The following is a 9,985-nucleotide window of genomic DNA, read 5'->3' as shown; positions in this document are numbered from 1 at the left end:
CAGAGCCCGATGCAGGGCTCAAACCCACGGACGGCGAGAAGGTGACCTGAGCCGAAGTTGGATGCTCAACCGACTGAGCCACCCAGGCGCCCCAGTGCTTATTTATTTTTGAGGGGGCGGGGCAGAGAGAGAGGGAGACACAGAATCCAAAGCAGCTCCAGGCTCTGAGCTGTCAGCACAGAGCCTGCCTGACACAGGGGCTGAACCCATGAACCATGAGACCATGACCTGAACCAAAGTCAGATGCTTAACTGCCTGAGCCACCCAGGTGCCCCTGGGAATTATCTTTTTAAAGAAGATAGCCTTTTACTGTTACAAAGCATGTATATACACACATATGTATGTTACAAAGCATATATATACACATACATATAGTATGTATATATTAGAAACCTATACATGTATATGTTTATGTTATGTTCTAACATATGTTAGAAAGCACATGTAAGCAGAAATTAGTAAATAAAATGCCAAGTTTACACCAATCCAGATTTCTACTGTTAATGTTTTAGGGTGTATCGTTTCTACAGATAGACATTTTTTACCCAAATGAGCTGGTTCTATCCATGTCATTTTGTGACCTGCTTTTTTTCCACCTCTCCATGGATTTTCACCTCATCCACCACTCTTCAGTATTCCAATTTCCCAGGTAGTACCCCAATGTCCTTCATAAGCAGTTCATCCTGACCCAGCCCCAAAGCGAGCATGCTCAGTGCACCTGGTTCTTAGGTTCTAGGAAGAGGCCCTGCCAGGGGTCCTGTAGAGCATCCCCCTAGGATGTGTCTGGGGGTCACTCCATGGGGATACTTTGCTCTTCACCCCTGGCATTTCCAGCAACTGAGAGCATGATATAAAGGCTTGGGAAACTCGGGTGCCTGGGTGACTCAGTTGGTTGAGTTCAACTTTGGCTCAGGTCATGATCTCATAGTGAGTTGGAGCCCCGCATAGGGCTCTGTGCTGACAGCTCAGAGCCTGGAGCCTGCTTCAGATTCTGTGTCCCTCTCTTGCTCTGCTCCTCCCCTGCTCATGCCGTCTGTCTCTCTCTCAAGAATAAATAAAACATTAAAAAAATTTTGAAATCTGTTGCTAGATTTTAGCATTGAATCGATACATTCTTGGGTCTTCCCTGATGGTCTGTGTATCCAGGCACACCTAAATCAAGGAAGGTCCCGGATCAACCCAGTCCTGCTGAATATGGTGAAAACCCCTCTCCTGTGGGAGATGACTTCCAAGTTCATCACCAGGCAGACTGTTACAGAGACGAAGGAACAGAAAGACTCCCCGTGGCTACATCAGTTTTACAGCCAGGACGAAAAGCAGGGAGAAAACAGACAGGGGTAGGTAGCGCCCCGAGGACGGGTGTGACTTGGGTGGAGAGCCTGCCGCCCCACTCCCGTCCCCCTGCTCCCACCACCCCACCACTCGCCTTTCTGGAGGGCCATTGTGGGAGTCGTGTGGTCCTGGGGCCAGAGCAGAGTTGGGGAGCGAACGCGCACTTGCTGCTGGACAGAGACACAGGGACTGCGTGCCGGGCAAAGCTGCGTGGGCAGAGGGTCTGTGGGGACGGGGCTTGCAACGGGGGCACAGTAAACCTCCTGAGCCCCGAGCCTCCTGAGTGCAAGGAGCCTGGAGAACGTGAGTGCCTGCCTGGCCCGGCCGCCTCTCCCGACAGTGCTTAGCACACACAGGCTTGCACGCTTCATTCACACCTGTGCCTCCTAAGCTGCTTGCTGCCACATTCAGTTTCATGGCTATTTGCTTGTTTCTCTTATTTTCTGTAGCTGAACTGAGTATCTTTAAATCATACAGCAAAGATGCCCTACAACTCCTAGACTGCCCTTCGAGCACATCTCCCCTCCCCACCCCTCCCAGGTTCACATCTCCCCCTCCCCCCACCCATCCCAGATCCACTTCCTCACCCCCACCCCGATCCACATCTTCTCCTCACCCCTCCCAGGTCCACATCTCTGACCCCACCCCTTCCAGGTCCACACCTCCACTCCCGCCCCACACACCTCCCAGGTCCACATCTCCTTCTCCCACCTCCCAGGTCCTTATGTTCTTATGGTTCTTATGTTCTAGGTAGAGGGCCTGCCAGGGGTCCTATAGAACATCCCCCCAGGATGTGTCTGGGGATCACTCCATGGGGATACTTTGCTCTTCACCCCTGGCATTTCCAGCAACTGAGAGCATGATACAAAGGCTTGGGAAACTCAAGGGCGCCTGGGTGGCTCAGTTGGTTAGGCATTCGACTTTGGCTCAAGTCATGATCTCATGGTTTATAGGTTTAAGCCCCGCATCGGGCTCTGTGCTGACAGCTCCCAGGTCCACATCCTCCCCCTCTGGAGCCCACCTGGACCACAGGCCCTCCCACTAGGCCTCCTTTGGTCCTGTCTGCCGAAAGCTCTCTTTCCTTCCTCCTTTTATAGGGAGCGCTCACCGGTACCTCCGGTGGCTCATACCTGCTGCCTTTTAAAGAAGGATAAACTAGTCCAAAGGAAGGCTGCTCATAGGAAAGACAGAGGCTGTCTGAACTCTGCCCTCTTATGAGAGCTCCTCCTCATTCCGCACTGAACGGGGCCACCGGCTTTGCTGGCTGAGTTTAACCCAGGTGGGGAACTGAGCTTGGGAGGAAACTGATGCTACCAATCAATGGGGCTAACAATGTCGAACTGATGAATCTTCTCTCTGCTTCAGGCAATCCTTCCTTAAAATGTCATACTAGAGCACTTCCGGAAGATTATAAAAATCTACAAGGAAACATTTCTTACCTAGAAGAAACTGTTGAGGGCCAACCCAACAGCCCGTCTCCTCCTTCCTGGTAGCAGGAGGCTGATGTGGCCTAGGCCGAGGAGGGCAGGGAGGGGCCCGGCGCCCCAGGTCTAAGCCGGCCCTGCCAGGCTCCCCGCAGTGGGCGGGGCTCGGCCACCGTTCTGGCAAAGGCCTGCAGTGTGGGCAGGGCCGCGGTGGGTTTGCGTGGAAGTTCGGGGAGTGGCTGTGTTGCCCGGGAAAAGGGACTTGGAGAAGGCAGTCTACCCCACTCCCAGTGCCCACACCGCAACACACCTCAGACACCACACACGCCATTTACGACACATACCACAGACACAACGCACTGCCCATGCGACCCACATATACATAACACGTGCCACACACAACGCGTGCGCACACCTACACAAAGCACACAACGCGTATACGCGTCTATACACTAGCACAACATAGACCACACAGAGCCTCCATGTGCGTACGTCTAGGTACACATCACACACACACACACACACACACACACACACACATCGCACATACACAGACGCACATGCAAACTCCCCTTCTTCCTGCTCTTGGATGCTGTCAGGTGAGTCTGTGTCTGCAGGCTTGGCGACCCTGGTGCAACCATGAGGAAGCAGTCCACGAAAGCACAAAGAAGCCACCCCTGGGTCCGGAACCTATTGATCTTCTGAATTGGACAAATTCTGCACCCCCCTGTCTCCAGACTTCCTATTCTGTAAAAGAATACATCTCTGTTTCCTAAGCAATTTTTTCATCATGTATTCTGCTCTTTGCAGCTGAAATCAGCCTAACATATTAGCGGACCAGATTATAAATCTGTAGGACTGTGTCTTACACGTTATTCAATCCTCTGCAGCTCCTGGTGGATGGTCTTTTACAGATCGGATGCTAAGGGGATGTTGGAGGAGTAGGTAAGTGAGTGAAACGGGGGTCTTGACGCAGGGCAGGGGGAAGAGGGCACATCCTGTGCACCAGGCCCGGGGGGAAATATTCCTAGTGAGTATACAGTCGCTGGCATAAATGCTTTACATTTACTGATTTATTTGATCGTCACAAAAACGGGGTGAGACAGGTGCTATCATTGCCACCCCCATTTGATACAGGGGGAAACTGAGGTGTGGAGAGTGGAAGTGACTTTGCAGAGATCACACAGCAAAGGATGTGGTTGCAGGGCTGGGACCAGGGTGAGGCAAGGGAGGCTTTGCTCACCTTGGAGCAAAATGAAAGGAAACGTCCCAAACGCTTAGGAATCAGGACAGACCACGGTTAATGCCATATTTTCAAAATAAAAATGAATGTACAAAGTCAGGATGAACAAAATATTAAAATCGTAAATAAAGGTGGGGTTCAACCCTGCACTTGTACAACCTGGTCTCACTCTCCTCACCCTGATCTCGGCTCTGAAATAAAACATTATGTGCAGAACGAAGCGGCCCTCCTGGGGGCCATAGTTTGTTGATATGATTTTTAAATTAAAAAATTTCTAAGCTTTTAAATGTTTTTATTTATTTTAGGGAGAGTATGAGCGGAGGAGGGGTGGAGAGAGATGGGGACAGAAGATCTGAAGCCGGCAAGGCACTGACAGCACAGAGACCGATGTGGGGCTCAAACTCATGAACCGCGAGATCATGACCTGAGCCGAAGTCGGATGCTCCACTGACTGAGCCAGGTGCCCCGATATGATTTGTTTCAAATACTGCATGGAGATACTATCTATCTTCATTGCTGAGTTTTTTGATTACCCCTTAAATTTTGTGCCCAATTTGAGTGCCCCACTCTTCTCACCCCAGTGCTGGCCTCAAGGCCAGGATTTGAACACGAATAGCCTGGCCCTAACCTTGTGTTTTCAAGCACTGGTTTCACCTTTCTCTAAAGGAGTTGTGGGAAAGAGAGTCGGGTCATCCTCGAGGTGGTTCTTACTGTCCCAGAAGGTGGTTCTTACTGTCCCACAAGACTTTGGGAGGTGAGGGACACATACATTCATTTGCCCATGCTAATTGGAAAAAAATACCTCTACACCGCCTACACTATGTTCATTAAAAAACAAAAAACAAAAAACAACTTTTTAAACTAGGCTCATTTTTTTTTTTTCAACGTTTATTTATTTTTGGGACAGAGAGAGACAGAGCATGAACGGGGGAGGGGCAGAGAGAGAGGGAGACACAGAATTGGAAACAGGCTCCAGGCTCTGAGCCATCATCCCAGAGCCCGACGTGGGGCTCGAACTCACGGACCGCGAGATCGTGACCTGGCTGAAGTCGGACGCTTAACCGACTGCGCCACCCAGGCGCCCCAACTAGGCTCATTTTTAAGATGCGGAAACAGACCCGGTGACATGTGGAGTAATTCGCCTCAGTTTACACTGCTGGTAAGTGGATGGATGGGCCAGGGTTTGATCCCAGGATTCTGCTTCCAGAGCAAAGATCTTCCTATGGCCCCTTGGCGTTTCTGCATAGATGGTAAGCATATTTAGTATAGTCAACTGAAACTAGACAAATGTAGGCCTGGAACAAAGATTTCAGCCTGAAAAGAAGCCAGAGGTACATGAGGGGGTAAACTGAGGCACAGGTGGAGGCGGCGTGGGTATGGGAGTGGAGGAGTAAGGGGCTGGCAGAGGAAAAGAGAATGCATTTTTTAAATGCTTATTTATTTTATTTTAAGAGAGAGGGCGAGAGCTGGGGCGGGGCAGAGAGAGGGAACGAGGGAGAGAGAGAGAATCGCAAGCAGACTCCATGCTGTCAGCACAGAGCCCAATGTGGGGCTCGAACTCACTAATCGCGAGATCATGACCCGAGCTGAAACCAAGAGTGGGACACTGGCTGAGCCACCCAGGCGCCCCCAGAATGCGTTTTCCAGGGCACGCCTGAGGGATGTGGGGAGAGGAGAGGGCAAATTGCAGGGGAGGTCTTGGAAGAAAGCTCTCATTAGCACAGTGCTGTAGAGCTGACTGTAAAACGCCATGTCTCAAGAACCACCCTATGAAGTACCCAGAAGAGCTACCGTAGTCGGGAAACTGGAGACTGCATGTTAAAGGACTTGCTTGCCCAAGGTCACGTGCTCTCAGTTGGGATGCCAGGGCCTGCCGGGAGCGGGCCCCAGTGCTCTTCCGCCTGTGCTGCTCTTCCTATGGGCTCAGGTGACTGCACTGGGGAAGGAGCTCGGTTGGAAATAATGTGCCCATCACAAGCTCGGTCGGGGACCAACATGACAGGCCATTGAGGAAAGAAGGAATAGTGCCGCAGACAGTGATGAATCCCAAATCAGGTGAAGACACCCCCCACCATGTCCTGTGACTTCCTAGAGCAGCTAGAAACCTCTCCTATTTGATCTGTTACTCCCATTTGTGTGCGAATCTGGAATGTCTACAAATGCTGATGTTCTTGGAACGGCTGAGGAGAGACTGAGATAACGTGAATAGCAAGAGCTTTCTATCTCGCAGGCACTCGCCCCAAATCCCTTACAGCGCAGGCACAGAGCCAGGGCGCACGGGCAGAACCACACGCACGTGCCCGTACCGGGGTGCACGCCATACAGGCAGTCCTCAGATTGAGACGCGGAGTCACCCCCCACACACGGCAGCACGGCTCGCTGTCAGCATTAATGTGACAGCACTACTCCACTGTCTTCCTTGAGGTAAGTTTACTCTTCCAGAAAACTCTTGCCCAGAAAGTTGCAAATTACTTGGTCTTTCCAGAACCTTCCTGAAACACCCATCAGCCTTTCGATAGAAAGCATCACAGATAGTTTACACCCCTAAGACTCTGTCAACCCCTGCTTCAAAATCATTGCCTTGCTGTGCCCCCTAGTCCTACCCGTGGACGTTATTGTTCTTACCTCCTCCTAATCAAGGCCCCTGAAGTTGAAAATCAACCTTAGACCAGACCTCAGAATCTTGATGAAGATTCCTGGCATTGGCCTCCTCCCTGAGTCTCCTCCCTTTGCACAATAAGGGTAAACACAGCTTTGTTTGCTTATCAGCAGATTATTTGGGTGATATTTTCAGGGAGCTGGAATTTGACAACAAAGTAAAGAGAAAAAGAGGTGTAAGAGAAGAGGGACAGCGGGGACATTCGTTAGGGACAAGTAGGGACATTCCAGGGCTCAGCACCCATGTAGTACATGAGCCTTGCGTGGTGAGCCTTATGGTGTTCAGCTACATGGTATTCCGGGGTGAAATTCGCTACCCTCGTGCCCCCTGTGTCGGCAGCTTGCAAACTTGGTTCCCAACCCCCAAGTAGAAGGGAAGGGTACATTTGCTAAAGAATCTTTCATTGCCCTTTGAGGAAAAGCTTCAATGTGTCAGATTCCACAACCCATGTCTTTCCCTTCCCAAGATGGTGTCCCGGTTCGCCAAGCTCACTGAGCCCTTAGGGCTGCAGCCAGGGTCCCCACCGCCTCTCAGCAAGGGCCACTCCTCACTTACTGGCCACTTGAGCCAGGCCTGGGGCTGCCCCCTGCTGGCCTTGCCTCTGTCCAAGAGGCAAGAGGTCTGACTGTGACCCCCATGTGCTCCCCTGCAGGGGGTACACTCAGCCGGCTTACCTGCCACGTCCAGATTTCTCCCTCACAGCAGCCACTGTGCACCCAGGGGGTCCTCTGACATGTGAGCGACCTTCTGTGCCTTCCATGAGGCCCGCACACGTGTGAGTGACCTCCCAGTCACTTGTCCTTCCATGCCCAACTTTGCTACTTGTTGCATGCAAACTAGACACGTTGGATCAAGGACTCTGAGGTGTTTTCCGCCCAGAATCCTACACGGGCTGTAGCGCGGAAGACCTGCTCTCCATGTCCCTTCGACCTATTCGCAGTTCACCTTTGTCCGTAACATCAGCCAAGAGGAGGAAGTCAACTGCTGTAACCGAACAGCACGGGCTGGGGGACTTAGCCAACAGAAATATCTTGTCTCACAGTTCCGGAGGCTGGAAGTTGGAGACCAAGGTGTTAATAGGGTCGGTTTCTTTTGAGGCCTCTCTCCCTGGCTTGTACAGGACTGTCTTCTCCCTGTATCTTTACATGGTCTTTCCTCTGTGCCAGTCTGTGTCCTGAGGGGGACAGACGGAGCACGAGTGGGGGAGGGGCAGAGAGAAAGGGAGACACAAAATCCGAAGCAGGCTCCAGTCAGCCCAGAGCCCAACGTGGGGCTTGAACTCACGGACTGGGAAATCATGACCTGAGCTGAGGTCGGGCGCTTAACCAACTGAGCCACCCAGGTGCCTCCCCCCTCCTCGTCCTGAACTCTACTTCTTATAAAAACCCCACTCACACTGGATTAGAGCCCACCCACATGACCTCATTTTGCCTTAATTACCTCTTTAAAGGTCCTGTCTCCAAATACAGTCACGGTCCGAGGTACTGGGGGTTAGGATTTCCACATATGAAATTTGGGGCCATGGGGAGGTGAGGGAACACACAATTTAGTTCATCAGGGAGCCCTTCTTCTCTGTTTCCCACGTGCTCCATTCAGTTCCCTGCGCAATTCCCACGGGCCAGAAGCCCCAGTTATGTGCTTCCTTTTCCTTTCTAGGTGGGAGTTTTCTTATTTTTCCCTTTCTGATATACCTTCTCCCCTTCTAAAATGGCAAAATGCTACTATGGGACAGTTTCCAAGGGGAAGAAATGAGAAATCCGTTAGTTTAATATTTTCAAAGTATTATCTTCCTTACCTTTATGTGGAGGTTATGAATAAGCCTGGCAAACTGGGAAGGAGGTTGATAAAACTGACTTGCATCAATCCGGGCACCTGAGAGCCCACATGCCTCAAGAAAGGAAGGGTCTGCACAATGGGCTCACCAGCCTTTACACCCCGGGGAAGAAAGACCCCCGTACCATCTGAGAGAGTTTGCTCTCTGACTCTGTAACCATTTGGACCCCAGTAAAAGGCAAAACCATAAGAGAAGAAAGAAGTCTTTTACCCAACTGGAGAGGCTCCCTGGGGCTCTGAGATTCCAGAACAAAGGGAGGACTTCTAAATGGGGCCAAGATTCTGAGGGCAAAATGGGTTTAGCAAGCTAACAAACATTCAGATCTTGGTGATGATAGGATCTCTTTCGTACCCTCAAGCTATGAGGCGTAGGAATATCCAGATTCTTTGAATTTGATCGAGAAAGAAAAAAAAAGTTGAAAAGAAAAGAGGGCCTGGTTAATTGACAACATTTTCATGGCCGTTTGTTCTTCAATAAGCAGTTTTGAGACCACTTAGCAAGTAACTTTTTACCTCCAATCCTTTTCAACTTGAATGAAATGTGTTTCTTGTGTGGAATTTTTATAAGTTTACTTTCTGTATTAGAGGGGTTGTCAGTATTTGATGATGAGCCTGGAGCCAGCTGAACATTCTTTAGAAGTTTTCAAGGTATCTGATTGAGTTTATCAGCTTCTTTTTTCATAGCTTCTTTACTGCCTCTCCGAGTGATTAGAGAGTTCTTTCAAAATTGTGCCAAGCTTGAAGTGATAATGAAACACTGCTAATCAAAAAGTGGTTGTACAGTCATGGACGGTAGGATTGCTGGTTTACCAAGTAATGAAGGACCAACAGCGCCGCCTGGTGGAATAACACGGGTACTAAGTGTTTATGCCAGCTAAGAGGAACTCCATAAAATCAGCACAAATTCAGCGTTAAGCCTCGTTTTATTGCAGATTTTCACAAGGGCAATCAAAAACTGTAAGTGAAAATTCTAATAATCTGTTAAGAAGAAGTTAAAAAGTATATAGATTCCTATTTTTGTAACTCAAAGAATGTATAATATCATGCATTTGTTGAAATAGTCTTGAGCCTGAAAACACAGATAAACGCGACTCTAATGATACCAGAACAAGCCTTCATCTTAGCTTATCAAAACATAATCACAGTGATTTATCAAGAGCAGATATTGCTATTCTGTCGGTAAGACCAAAATATTTTGACTGCATTTTCATGAGAAGTTAATAAATATGGTTAAGTACTGCCACTAATACATTTGGGAAAAATTCTAAACTGCCAAGAAAGGAACACATATTTATTTATTTTTTTTTCAGAATTTTCTCCCAAGTGTGAACAATGCTTAGTAGAGATTGGTGATATTCATTATTGTCTTTCCTAGTTGCCTCATTCAGCTAAATGGAAAATTATTCTGCATGATTTTAAGTTAATGTACAATGAGAGAGAAGAGATTCCCAGAAGATTTGGAAAATTAAATGAAAGAGACCCACAGGCCAAAGT

The sequence above is a fragment of the Prionailurus bengalensis genome, chromosome D3 (assembly GCF_016509475.1).
Source record: "Prionailurus bengalensis isolate Pbe53 chromosome D3, Fcat_Pben_1.1_paternal_pri, whole genome shotgun sequence".
Taxonomy (NCBI): domain Eukaryota; kingdom Metazoa; phylum Chordata; class Mammalia; order Carnivora; family Felidae; genus Prionailurus; species Prionailurus bengalensis.
This window is presented reverse-complemented; position numbering follows the sequence as displayed.